The following is a 14,201-nucleotide window of genomic DNA, read 5'->3' as shown; positions in this document are numbered from 1 at the left end:
GTATTCCTTTGAGTACACACGAGTGTTTCCACTCGAGGAAAAGAGTGTTTGATAGCGTGTTCCATCCCTGCTTTGCGGGCACCTAAAAGGCCTTCAGAAAGAACTCCTTCAAAGAATCGGTGAACCAGCACATGCCGATGGGCACTCGCAGAGTCAAGATCGCGAGCTGATTCGCCGATTCTTCAACGAAGTTAGTTTTGAAAGCCTTTATAAGTACCCGTAAAAAAAGGGGGTTTTAGATTTGATCATTTGCTTCCACAACCAAATACGCGAAATAACTGAGAAAAAAAAAAAAGCCATACCGTCATACGTTGCATCTCATCTTCCTGCTCTTCTCAATGCATAGCTCGCACTGATGTCACTTGGTCAGACATGATAGGGGAAAGGGCGCGTTAAAGGTAGCTTCGGTTGCGTTAACGAGGTGCTTCTGGCCACCAGAAAGAGGGGTGAACTGACGTCGCGCGCAAGCCATGTATTGTCGATGCGTCGCTTTAGTGGAAAAGGGGTCAGTGTACCGCATAGCCGCTATGTAAGGAGCGGCTGATCTTCTCTACCTGCCACTGATGGTTCCTACAGCAAGGCACTGGTGTGTCTTCAGTGGCAGCTAGAAGGGATCGAGCGGCGGCGAAAAGCTCACTGGAGAAAAGCTCACCGGTGAATAGCTCACCGGAGAAAAGCTCACCGCAAAACCGGTAGATTCGCCGAAAAGCTCACCGATTTTTTTTTATTTTTTTTTTAGCTTAGCGCATTGTGCGCCACACGTGACAATTTAACACAATTAGAATTCGTCACTCCATTAAAAATAATTGTCCTTTTTTTATAATATTCTTGAAGTTCATTAGGCATATTTACTAATTCATTCGAAATTACTAATCACCCATTCTGTATATTAATGACGCCGCAAGTGTAAAGTCAGTACATCGGAAACCCGTAAAAAAGACAACAATTTACAGCTTGACGGTGCGCCGTCGGTAGCTCTGTCATATAAAGGGGGTTGTTTTTTGCGAGCTAATGTGAATAGCGGTGTGTGAACCGTTTCAGCTCCGAAGATTGTGTGGTGCCTGATAGATAAGTAGGTGTTTTTTTTATGTCATCATTGTTGGCTAAGCTGTTTTTTCTTTCTGTTATTTTAATTAATAAAACATTAGTTGCGAGAACAGCTTCGTCCTGCCGTGTTTGTTGTCTTCACTCTGTCTTTGTCGTTTGAGCGGTTTTTATCATGTATAACGTGTACCAACTCGCCCAATTCGCTACCTTACAGAAGACTAGTTTTTATGTAGGTCACGATTAACAACGATGACAGTGTGCAGCTCTGAAAGTCATGGGTGGCTCGCTGTAGAAGGGAACTATCACACAAAGGCAACGCGTGGAAACACCAGCACGAACGGCTACAAAACGTGCATGTCCGTAGAAGAAAAAGTCTCGACATCCTACTGACTGTTTTATCTAGTTTTCAAAGGTTAACAAAAGCTTCAAAGAAAAATTCAGGCACCGCGTTCTTGCGCACGCACTTTCGGATTTTCGGCATTTACAGTTTTGCTTTTTAGGTTTTAGGCAGACAATATTAAGCTTTCGAACTTTTTCCTGTTCTTCAATTTCATGAAGTTTCCAGTTAGGCTTTCGCTGCCTAGAGAGTATACCACAGAAAAAACTCGCCTGCAATTATCAATTTGGGAGCAATATACCCATAAGCTTAATAAATATTACAAAACAGGTCATTTTCTCTTTTTACAAGGCAGACGAATTCTAAAGATAATAAATTGATATATGTTACGCACGATCCAACCGCCTCCATACAAAAAGAAAAAAAAATTGGTGAGCTTCTCTCCGCATGCGCTCAATGGTCGGTGAGCTTTTCTCCGCATCCGCCGGTTTTGCGGTGAGCTGTTCTCTGGTGAGCCTACACAGCCTTACACAGCGGCTATGGGACACAGCGCATGGTAGTTGCAGCAAGAACACCGTTTCATCAATAGCAGAGGCAAAAAATTGCGGTGGCTTAGCTCGGCTATGCCAGGATATACGTATGCGTGAGCTTATGCGCACAAAATGAGAGGCGCTGTCAAGCGGCTCTGGTGCAGCGTCAGACTTGGCTACTGCGCAACGGAGGCGCACAGCTGGGCACGCGGCGGCGCCAGTGCGTCTGCCGCGGCTATGACGTCACTCCTCTGGAATGCGCAGACCGGCGAGGCGCGCGCGGTGGCGGCGGAGCGCGCGGCGGTGGCGGCTCCGGCGCGCCAGCTGTGAGCCGTGTGATGTCACTGCTCCTCGCGCATGCGCAGACCGGCGAGGCGCGCGCGGCAACGACGGAGCGCGCGGCGGCGGCGGAGCGCGCGGCAGCGGCGGCTCCGGCGCGCCTGCTGTGCGCCGTGTGACGTCACTGCTCCTCGCGCTTGCGCAGCACGGCTCTTTGACAGCCACGCGAAACTGCTCAACCTCGGCCAGTGTAGCTCACGCTACAAAAAAACCAGCGCCACCTTCCATAGCGGCTGAGGCGCAACGGTTCAAACACTATACACCAACTCATGTTTACAAACAAACATGGAGCGCCCCTAGCGGACGTCACCGGCGCCGCGCATGCGCCGTGGATGGTGGGCAAGAAGCCCGCCGTCGCCCATAAACAAACCATTGAATTGCGTTGTTGTCGGCGTCGGTGGGAGTCCCCGTGCTCTTTTTCGCGTTGGAATTGTTGATTCTACGTCCTCCTAACAATGTCTGACTATTTGAGCGGCTTCAGCAGAACTATCGAGGCAAAACTTTGCGTGAATAATGTGACTTGCGGCGATTCATTTCACGTGGACGCCGCAGAATGGGCGCTAAAGCCTGACTCCCGCGTCGAGATTCTGCTCGCTATTTTCAGTCGCGACGTCGCTCGGACTGCAAAGGCGTGGACCGTAGCTGAGATGGTAGACATCGATACTGAAAACCTCAAGTAGAATCGGGCATTACAAGTCGGTGATGGCCACTGGTAACAATGGTCAACAACTTCTTGTATCTGGTTACACTTAGCCGACTTACCCCAACCAACCTTCAAAAGTGTTTTGAGGCCTGCACTTAGTTCTTATCGCAGTTACCGGGTCAATGTTTGGTTTACGAGCCGCTGTCGTTTGAACGAACTGACGACAAAAAGCAGCCAAGTTTGAAAGAGCAGACGACAGTTGGAACGCACGCGCAATGGAGTACGGGCAAGAAACACCGCGTCCCGCGTCAACAAACCATTCGAATGTCACGTTGTCGGCGTCTGTGTGAGTCTGCATACTCTTTTTCGCGTTGGAGTTGTCGATTCTACGTCCTCATCGCAATGTCTTACCACTTTAATCGCCTGAGCGAAATCATCAAGGCTTGTTACGCTGCTAAACTTTGCATAAATAATTTGACGTGCGGCGATCTATTTGCATGACCGCCGCAGAATGGACGTACAAAACCATGATGAGACTCTTCTAGCTATTTTCGGTCGCGACGACCCTCGTGCTGCAAAAGTGTAGAAGGTAGCGGCGATGATCGACGTCGATACTGAAAATCGGAAGCGGGAACAGACAAAGCGTAACAAGTAGGTGATGGCCACCGGTACCAATGATCAACATCTTTTATCTACTGCTTACACCGAGCCTACTTAAGTCTTTTGAGGCCTGCAATTACTTCTTATTGCAATCACCGGGTCAAAGTTTGGTCTACGGGCCGCTTTTGTTTGAACGAGCAGACGACAAAAAGCAGACAACTTTGAAAGAGCAGACGAAAGTTCGAACGGTCAGGCGGCCGTGTGAATTTGAAGACGCACTGAATCCGTGGGTGGTCCGGACAACTTGGTGGTTTTCTCTCGGTCATGTTGGAACAAAGCAAATACATCTGGCGACTACAAATTGAATTGTGGCCCGCACACGCAATCGTAGTTCGACAGCGTCAGGTTTGCCCTTTTCACGGCTGCTATCGACGTTCTCGGACGAACGGAGGGTGCAAAAACACATGAAAACTGATCTTCAAACCTTCCCAGACTCTCTTTGTAAAGCCCCCATCGCAGCATTTTGACGAGAAGGCAGGTTTTTTGTCTCGTTTCTTCCAAAGGAACACAGGAATGCATGTCTGGCACGGCGACTTCTGCCCACCGCCCATGACCGGAAGTGCGTCCGGCGCGCCACCACCGCGGCGTGACGTAGGAGAGTTGAGTTGGTGTATAAGAAATGCCTGCGCTTCTACTTACCCACAAAACACTCAAAAAGCTCATCTCTGCGATCTACGAAGTCAGCTCAGCGGAGAATGAGGATGAGCATCTGTTTAAGTAGACCCCAAAAATAAGTCTGCGCTGTGGCATTACGCAATGCAAACATGACGTTTTGCATTGCGTATAATGCCACAGCGCCGACGTCGTTTTTAGATCTAAACGGATGTTCCGCCTCATCATTCGCTGAGCTAATTTCGTAGATCCCAGAGATTGGCTCTTTGAGTGTTTCGTGGGCAAGTAGAAGCCCAGGCATTTCTTAGAGTGAAGGATCAGCCGCTCCTTACACAGCGGTTATGCATGCGTCACAATGGTGCTTGCAGCAAGAATCGTTCGTGTCAACAACCTACACGTTTGCTAAGAATCATGGAGGATGTGTAAGGTGGGGCTGATTGTTTGTAACTGTTATCGTTGACACGTGTGATTCTTGTTGCAAGCCCCACTGTGCCACATGGCCGCGACCTAGGGCGTGGCTTATCATTTGTATTTGTCATTGACTACACATAGACGTCATCTTGATGTTCTTGGTCGGTTCGCGACCAGTTTCCGACCTTGTAATGTATCCGGCAACACGAACAAGTCCCCGCTCCTCTGTCATGTCTGCGCCGGCACGTTTTCGGATTAAGGCCAGGGAGAAGAGAAAAAGTCAGAATGATCTAAAATTTTAAATCGCGATCCTCTTCATAATTTAAATCATTTCATTTTTCAGTTCCTGCTGTAAATCAGTCTCCCACTACACAAAGAAAAACCCCAAAACATTATTTAGCTTTGGGTACAACAAAACAAGTACGCTTTAGTTTTAAACGTATTGAAGACGGCCGATGATGAATCGTATTCCCTATGTTCCCTTTGTTTGGGAACGTCTACGTGAAAGACGAGAAATACCACCAAAATCAAAAGTGGACTTATCATCTCATGAGAGGCCGGGGACTACCTGTAGGTACTTTCACTCGAAAGAAACGTTTCTGTTGCGAATATTATTTTTCTTTATTGTCCCTATTGTCTAACTACCCCCCCCCCCCCCCCAAACCACCACCACCACCACCACATACACCCACCCTGTCGTCCCTCCATCTCACAAACACTCCCGACGCCACTGCTCCAGGCATTGTGTGGTGAAGTACTAAAGACCCAAGTTTCTATATGGATGGCTCTTCGGTTGTATTCACATTGCGGTTTTATCGCCAGTTTGTTTCGGAACGAGCATGGTTACTATTGCTCCATATTCGAGTTTCATGAAGGGTTGGTTTCATTCAATAGATTTACTCTCGTAACCACCCAGGCTCAGGACCACAAGTAATCAGATGATCTGGATATAGTAGTATAACCATTTCTTGCTAAAACAAAGCGCGTGTGGCAAAGAAAAAAAAACGAAAAAAGAAGAAGCATCTATAAGAGAAACTGTCATAGAAAGACCAAGGAGTTTTCAAACGAGGCATTATGAAGCGCATTCTCGAACCTGGAACTGTTTCGGTTTTCTGATTCTGTTTTGCAGGGCTTGAAATGCAACGCTCAATGTCGTTCCGCTGCTCAGTTCTCGCACAATTCACATGCCCGTCATCCTACAAAAGACAGGATGTTTCTTGTACAGATAGTGACCTAAGTATGTGCGGACACGCCTCAAGCATTTGCCGAAGCATGTTTGCTTCACAGCCATATGTATGCTTCGAACATGTGTCCTTTTAGAAAGTTATGTAATATCATTTCACGGGTTGCCTATCCTTTCTCACAAGCACGGAAGTGCATTCGTGAGACAAAATGCACTATATAATATTGAAGAAAAAAAAAGGGGAAATAAAATTTTTTCTTTTTTTTTTAGAGTTTTTGTATGCCCAATGTGGCAGGACCCTGATACAAGGAATAAACACTCATGAGACAGTGCCTGCAGGGTGTATTTTGTATGATGTAGCAGCAGTGGGAAACCTACAGGGGGAAGAACCTGTGGTTTTCTTTCGATGACATATCTCGAAACTTCGCGGCTCAAAAAGCGAGCTTACGACCCGTTTTCTCGCGACGATGAATTTTAGGACTCCCGCTGTGCTGCTGGACATAGCAGTACGCCAAGGCAGATCAACCTCGAAATTTAGGACAACCAGATACTGTCTCGTGTGAGTACCGCGGCGGCAAGCTACCGCTAACGCGCCCAGGATATCACGTTCGCACTGCTGAGTTCCGCATCCGTTGAACACGGAAATGAGAGATCTAACCCAACGTCCTATACACCATTCCATTCCTCAGGCCAGCGTGCGATCTCCTCAGCCCAGCACGCGCACGTTTGTCGCTTCGGAAAGCGAGCAAATCACGCGCCTTATACGCAAAAAACACTGAAAATGGAAGCGGCCAAAAGCCCCCCCCCCCCCCCCCCCCCTTTCTTTTTCTTTTCAAGGTTTATATTTTGGCGTTACCTGTTTTGTGTTACGTTGTCAAGGACAATGTTCCAACCCGGTCGTGGTTCCAACTCTGCCAAAGCTATTTTCACGAGCGCGTGGCTTCGTTAGGCGTGCCCCTGGCACGAGAGCGCCTCCAAATGAGACGTAACGGGAACCCCCTTGTTCTCATAACACGGGGCTGCGGCGCTGTGGAAGCTACGCTAGCCTAGACAATGACACTCACAATTGTTGACGTCCAGTATAGTAAACATTTAGTAAACGTACACCTACTCGTTCATCCCTCCTTCTCTCTCTCTCTCTCTCTCCCTCTCTCTCTCTGTCTCTCTTTTATCCCCCCCCCCCCCCCCACTCTCTAGTAAAAAAAAGAAAAGAACAAAGTTTGGATTCTTGCGGTACTTCACCTCATGGTGAATTTAAGTCATATATTTGTTATTTTATCAAAACGTACACGTTTCAACGCAAACATCATCGTTTTTGTTTTTTTCTTTGCACTTCTGATTAGTGATGATCAAATCTTGCAATTACAACTTCGCGCGGGGAACGAGCAAGAGGCCTATTTCTTGAAGTGGCAACACATATGGTAATACTCCGCGCATGAAAAAAAAAATAAAACGCATGCTCACAATTGCTGTGAGAGCCCAAAAATGCTGGGTGTTCCTATTCAGTACAATTATATTTATTAACGAAACAAACTAACGCTTGCCTATCATTGTTAAAAAAAAAATATACCATGTACATATACAAACGAAATTCCGGTCGCGAGAACTTTTGTTTAAATGTTGTTTTTTTCTTATTCAGTTTAAGATGATTTCAACATGAAAAAATTTTTGTCTTGACGAAATATATTGAGTAACAGTCCACCCGTTCGATATTTCAACACTTCTTCAAACTTGGCACATGATTTTTATTGCTTCCTATCCCCGGGCTGCTGATCGCTGCTCATGACGTGTTGAAAGTTTTAGGCTCCGGCATCTGTGCTGTGGTAAGGTATTAAGTGAGCACATTTTGAAATAGCTTATACTCATCATCATCATCATCATAATTTATTTGCCTTGAAGACCAGGGTATCAATATAATATTATACTAGGAAATGCCACCTGTAGCATTCTGTTGCGTGTTATATATTTTCTTTCTTTCTTTTAGAGAAGGAGCACTTTCGTAATAGATATGTCTCATACCTCCGTGCACTTACGTCATTTGAAGCGCCATTCAATACTAAAACAAAATTTGACGTTCGTGTTCAGTGTGCCTTTGAGGTTCGGTCTTCCTTTGAGGAGTGGCGACACTGGTTTACGTGATGAAAAATTTAGTCAGTGAGTACAACTGCACTGTATACCACGTATCATGTATCGCGCAGTATGAAGCAGCCACGGGCAGTCCTGTACTACTTGATGTAGCTTTACTGTGCCAAGAAAACACTGTATAGAAAGTACAATGTCCGCAGAACAAATCGCCACGACTGAGGACTTCGCGGCATCGGTGCAATAAGGCATGTCTGCTACTCCACATCAACGCGATAAATTTGGAATCCGCGCAGCATGAATGTGTGATACGCAGAAATACCGAAAATGTAATCAAAATGAATTCCTACTGCCTTTTCGCAGTGACAAGCGGACAGCACAGATAAGGAATGAGCTCAGAACCAGAACCGTTGGGGCAATAGTTCAACTTCTGAGTTGTCCAGAGAGACCCATTATATCTCAAGATGTCGTTCCGAGATGTCACCAAACGTTTCGCAAGGTTGCTTTCGTGATTGAAACGTTAATCGTTGAAACACCTTGAATTTGAGTAGTTATTGTGACTCGTAATTATTGATAAACCACCCCCGAAATCCCTTTGGTAGTCAGCTACGTAAATAATTTCCAACAGGACGCATTTCATTTTTGTTGTCGTTTGAGTATTATGCCAGCTGACGCTGACATCATAACTTTGTATGAAGTCGAGCCTTGTTCGTTCAAAATGTGATGCAAGTTTGCCGAGTGAACGATAGATCGCGTTCGCACAGTTTTCCTCCTAACCCCTCCGCCCTTTGCTTTCACAGACTTTCCACGACTCCAGCCGGGTAATTTCCTTAATTTTTTTCTCTTAATAACAGAATAATTAACACAAAAAGCCAGAGGGACTCTGTTTTCACAAACCAGTGCATTGCATTGACAGCGTTGACGTTTGGCACAAGCGATCTGTACTGCCCCCCCTCGACACTGGTTCCGTCCTTTTGAGCTCCGATAGTTCCTAATGACACGCGTAATTTGAACCGACAGAAGTATCCCAGAGGCATGCTATCAAGCTGCAACAAGAATGAAGAAAAAGAACAGAAAAATGCGAATGATGTCAAGAAAAAAAAGTTCAAATTGTACTGAACGCCATAAAACGCGGCACAAGGAGGAATGCGAGCGGAGGATGCCCTTTTTCGAGTGACCCGATAAAGAGCATCCTCGGCTCGAAGTCAGTTTTGCTGATATTGCACACTTGGGTTTTTTTAGGGGGACGTAGTGAGCTATGGTTTGTCGGCGATCGCCTACTGACTGACCTGTGTCACAGGAAGTCCCAGGGTGGAAATAGCCTCCAAGCGCCGACGGTGACTCGCCGGACGATCTCCAACAGCGTCTGGACCAGCGGAGCGCGCGATAGAGTCTGCCAAGCGTCCGCCAAGGAGGGGAACCAGTCTGCCTGCAGCCTTGGGTGTCTTGCCATGGGCGATATCTGAACTGCGCATGCACTAGGCTCCCACTTGGCGGCTTTTTTTTTCTTTCTTTCTTTTTCTGCTGTCTGTTCGTTTTCCTGGCCGGATCGTCTGAGCGTTGCAGCATGTCTGTTCTCCGGAATAAAAACACAAGCGACTATGAGGCTGGTCGCGTCGTGGGCTACCTTTCCACGCGTGTGCTTCTTGGAGCGATTGCTTCATTTTTCTTGTCGTAAAGCGAAAAAAAAAATCGAGATGATCACATGAACTTGTGCCTGTCTTGCTTTTTAGGCATCGAAACATGGCAAGAAAGATTCGCTTAGTTTTAGCCGCGATCATAGTTGCGGAGAACGATGTCGTTTATTATAACAAGATCTGTAGGGTCCACGTGCGTGACGGCTTTCCTCTTGGAAGAGCTCGTGCCTCGTTGCGCTTCGACGTGTTTATACTCCCAACGTAACGCCGACGAGTGACTGGTTTATCCCGAATCAAATTGTTTTTATTGTTTCACACGAAAGTTTCTCCGAATCTGATGCAAAAATTCAGATCGCTTAAGAACTGGGAAAACTAAACGAAACGCTTTAAAAGTGGCCCTTGAAAGGTTCCCTAGGTTAACACGCGGTTCGTAGTTCGTTAAGAGGACAAGGTCGGGAAACCAAAAGGAATATTAACGCGCTGCACTATCGAGAATGTCATATTGAGAAGGACATACACCTATGATATGTGCCACTTTTTTTTTTTTTTTTCGTCTACGTATTTGCAGTTTCTTGGAGACCACAAAAATGGTGGTCGTATTTTTTTTCGAATTTTAATATTGAACGTGTGCCTTAGATGACCCGCGACTTTGAATATATTTGGCACACGACGTTTGAACGCCACGTGACCATGGAAAAGAGAGTGAGCGCGACTGAAACCGGCCGATTCACGACACGGCTGTTTTCGGGCGGAAAGTAAACGAATTCTGGGTAGTTGGGCAGCTCATATAGGTCACGTTCAAATAAAAACCTCGGCGAGCATAAATACCCCGTCAGTGTCCATTTAAGAAACGTTAATGTTAATTCACGCTTCTTGCTTCGTGATTGGTTCTTTGGCGTTCTTTTTCGGCTAACGCCGCAATCTCATTGGTTGCGGAAAGATAATGAGATGCACGGGACTCGCCACGCCCTGTTTTTCTTAAGCTGTCAGTCAAAACTCGCCATTTACACTATCCAGTCCGCTGCTGTTGTTCGGAGAGACAGGTTGCGATGTAACGTCCGCGGTCGATCTTTGACTTTCGCGCGTCTGGATCCCGAATTTCGCGCAGATTTAGACTTTATTTTTGTCTTTGTTATTTTGTCTCGAAGAGAGGTATAGTGGCGATTGTGTCTTCATGGCGCGACGAGGAATCGTAGGATGCAGTCTGTGTCGTATCAGAAAGGACGTCGTCCTTGTTGCGAAATCAAGGAAGACCCCGCGTGGACGGTCAAAGCGTGGAGCTCACTCGAAATTGACCGCGTGATGATCAACGCGCAAACTTCCTATTGAGTTAGCTAAAGGTTAATTTTACAACGACGCAGATCGTCCCAGCGTTCGTGGCAGTCACGTGTAATGAATTCCAGCCTAAGCATAAGCTGTTTATTTATTTATTTATTTTATTACAATTTTTCACGCTGTATACAGTATCATAGTATGCTTTTTCGAGATGTAACTCTGTGTTTCTTTTTTTTTATTTTTATGCTAAATAATAGTATCGAAAACCTCCAATAAATTTATCTTTTTTTTTTTAATTCCAGATCTATGTACAAAAAAAAATGCGTTTTGGTTATTTGGTTTATTGCACGCTTACGCTATGCAAACGATATCATATATAAGGCTTGATTCATGGTCTGTGACGCGTTCGCGCTTATCTATCTTTCAGCAAGGTCGCTGGCGTAATGGGGAAAATAGTTCCATACCTGTAAAGGTAGGGAACAAATAATAAAAAAAACGAGGTCGCATTCTATAAGCCGTCGATCGCAAAGCGATTTCACCTGGTTACGACCTTCTTTTTTTTTTCTCTTTTTTTTTAGATAGTACGTTGAGATTTAAAACGAAGACGCGGAGCCAACTTTCTCCTTTCTGTGCTAACGCAGCTTCCCAGACGGTTTCAGTGTTGAAAACTAATTTCGGTTATATCGCATCGGTGATCATTACTGAGTACATTATATAATTGATGCGAATTCCAAGAATGCCAACAAATATTATCTCTTTTTTTGGCTTCTTTTTTTTTTTTGTGTGGGTATTGTGGCATATTTACATTAGATGTAAATTGTAAAGATAAAGGATTCTCAAGTGTACTGATGGTTTGACTGCCAGCAATGGGTCACTATTAAGTTTTGTAATGCCCTCCCTCGATAATTTAGCGGAGGGACATTGACGACATGTGACGTCATGGTATATCACGTGACACCACGGCATGATACCATAACATCACGCGATGATGTCACAGTGTTGACTCGTGGTGTCGCGTACGATACCATGGTCTCAGGTGACATCAATGTTCACAATGTAGTTCACTGAAATATGAATAAATAATACGTTCTTTGTTCCCTGAAACGACTCTTTATTCTTGTGAAAAGTGCCGCTTGGCCGAGTTGGTTGAACATGTTACCGACACCACAAAACACAACATACACACCGCGCTGAACTCACAACTCTATTTTGTAGTTTCGTCTTTTTTTCTTTTTTCTTCTACAAGAGAACAAATTTTCTTCCACAAAGAAGAAAACAAAGACAATAAAAAAACACAGTTGTGAGTTCAGCGCGGTCTGTGTGTTTTGTTTAATGTGTATGCTAATTGTGCGCTGTGTGTGTGCTAATTGCGCGCTGTGAAACCGGTGACTGTTTGGTGCATGTATTCTAAGCAAAGATGTTTCATGCATGATTGAACTTTGGATCTAAATGTATCTGCCATTTCTGTTTAAGCTTCAAATTTGATAATTAGGTATTAGCCTGTTGAACATTGTCTAAGTGTGTGCTCGATTTCATACTTCGATCTAGATTGCATTGTGCGTCCGAGTGAATGGAAAAAAACAAAAACAGATGTGACTCCGGTTTTTAAGTCCGGATCACGAGACCTGGTAAAAAATTATCGCCCAGTGTCACTTACGTGTATTACTTGTAAGCTTTTCGAATATATATATATATATATATATATATATATATATATATATATATATATATATATATATATATTTAATCCTAGCTTTTTTTTTTAGGTTTGCACGGATTTTGTTGTGGTTTCTCGTGTGTCACACACTGGCGGAATTCACCCATTTTGTTTCGAATGCTATTGGCAACAAACAACGTGTAGATTGTATATGTTTAGACTTTTGTAAAGCCTTCGATACCGTGCCGCATCATTTATTATTAGAAAAACTTATATCCCTAGGTATCAACCACAAAATCGTCAACTGGGTTGCTGACTATTAGTCCGGTCGTGAACGAAGTGCCGTACTGAAAGGCCAGAAATCTTCGTCCATTCTAGTAACCTCAGGGGTACCACAGGGAAGTGTGCTGGGGCCCTTGTTATGTCTTATATTTATCAATGACATTTGTGAAGGTGTACAATCTCACGTTAAATCATTTGCGGACGATTATGTATACATAATGACAAATACAGAAGAGTTGAACATGATGCGGATGCTTGTGTACTTCAGGACGATTTAGAAGTACTGCAAGGTGGGTGTGACCGCTGGGAAATGAGCTTAAATAAAAACAAAGGTGTAAATATGTTCTTTTCACGTGGTATAGCTTGCCCAACTGAAATAGGAACTGAAAAATGTAATACTTGAACGTGTAGACAGCTGTAAGTACCTGGGAGTTTATCTTTCGTCCAATCTAAAATGGAATGGTGTCACATTGATTATACTCTTGCCAAATCTAGTAAAATGTAGTACTTTGACTGCAGGAATTAAAAAAAAAAAAAACATATCACGTAGCGTGAAACAGATATTATATATATTTTTTTTTTCTTTTATCAGGTCGATTCTAGAATTTGCGCGTGTCATCTGGGACCCGCCTCAAAGCTACCTAGTACAAAAGTACTAGGTAGCTTTGCTCAGATTGCTAGTTTCCTCAGATTAGCGTATTGAACGGGTTGTACCTGTTTTGAAAAAAACGATATGTTTTTAAAAAGGGAGATTGTTCACTGTTAACTAATTACCGTTCCATATCGCTCACCAGCACATCATGTAAGCTCTTAGAACATATCATTTCTAATTACATGACTGAATTCTTAAATAAGCATACCGTATTTATTCGAGTAATAGTAGCACTATTTATGAACAAAACCCTTGCGTCTAGTTTCCCACAGAACACATATACGGCCAATCATTGCGTTGCGCATAAATAACATAGCGAATAACCAGATCGAGAATACGATTCTCCATACAAATTCAATCTTCACAGATGGGATCTTCTCAAAAAGACGTTATCTCTGTCCTGTAAACAGCTGGAGTCTTGCTGTCGATCGCGGTGACTGGCAATCTGCGTGCTCCGCGGAAAAACGAACCCTCAGGTTTTCTTCATAATCAGTGCGGCTATTGCTCAAGTAAATACGGTAACATCATCTCGCCTTTTCAGCATGGCTTCCGTAAAGGCCATTCCGCTACCATACAACTTATTTCTACTATTCATTCTTTCGCTTCAATAGTCGACAAACCCGGCCAAGTCGACGGAGTCTTTCTCGACTTGACCAAAGCATTTGATAGGGTCTCTCTCCCATTCCGGTACCTTACTCAAACTAACGAGCTTGGCTATCCCCGTACGGTTGTAAAATGGATTTCCCTTTATCTAAAAATGCGCAAACCGTTTGTCCATGTAGACGGTCATCATTCAAATCCCCTTTCTGTAAATTCTGGTGTCCCGCAAGGAAGTGTCCTTGGACCGCTATTTT

General features: G+C 44.5%; 1 protein-coding gene across 1 annotated transcript in view; it reads right to left on the bottom strand.

The window, feature by feature from the left end:
- LOC8043208 (tyrosine aminotransferase) overlaps nucleotides 1–9,307 on the bottom strand; it is a 53,551-nt gene extending 44,244 nt beyond the window's left edge. The window contains exon 1 of the mRNA XM_029970880.4: nucleotides 9,134–9,307. The gene's annotated coding sequence lies outside the window, so the exon portion shown is untranslated. The remainder of the gene's footprint in view (nucleotides 1–9,133) is intronic.
- Nucleotides 9,308–14,201: the final 4,894 nt, after the last annotated feature.

The sequence above is a fragment of the Ixodes scapularis genome, unplaced genomic scaffold, assembly GCF_016920785.2.
Source record: "Ixodes scapularis isolate PalLabHiFi unplaced genomic scaffold, ASM1692078v2 PGA_scaffold9__187_contigs__length_104089568, whole genome shotgun sequence".
In the NCBI taxonomy this organism is placed as follows: domain Eukaryota; kingdom Metazoa; phylum Arthropoda; class Arachnida; order Ixodida; family Ixodidae; genus Ixodes; species Ixodes scapularis.
Note: the sequence above shows the minus strand (reverse complement) of the source record. Positions and strands in the feature narration are given on the sequence as shown.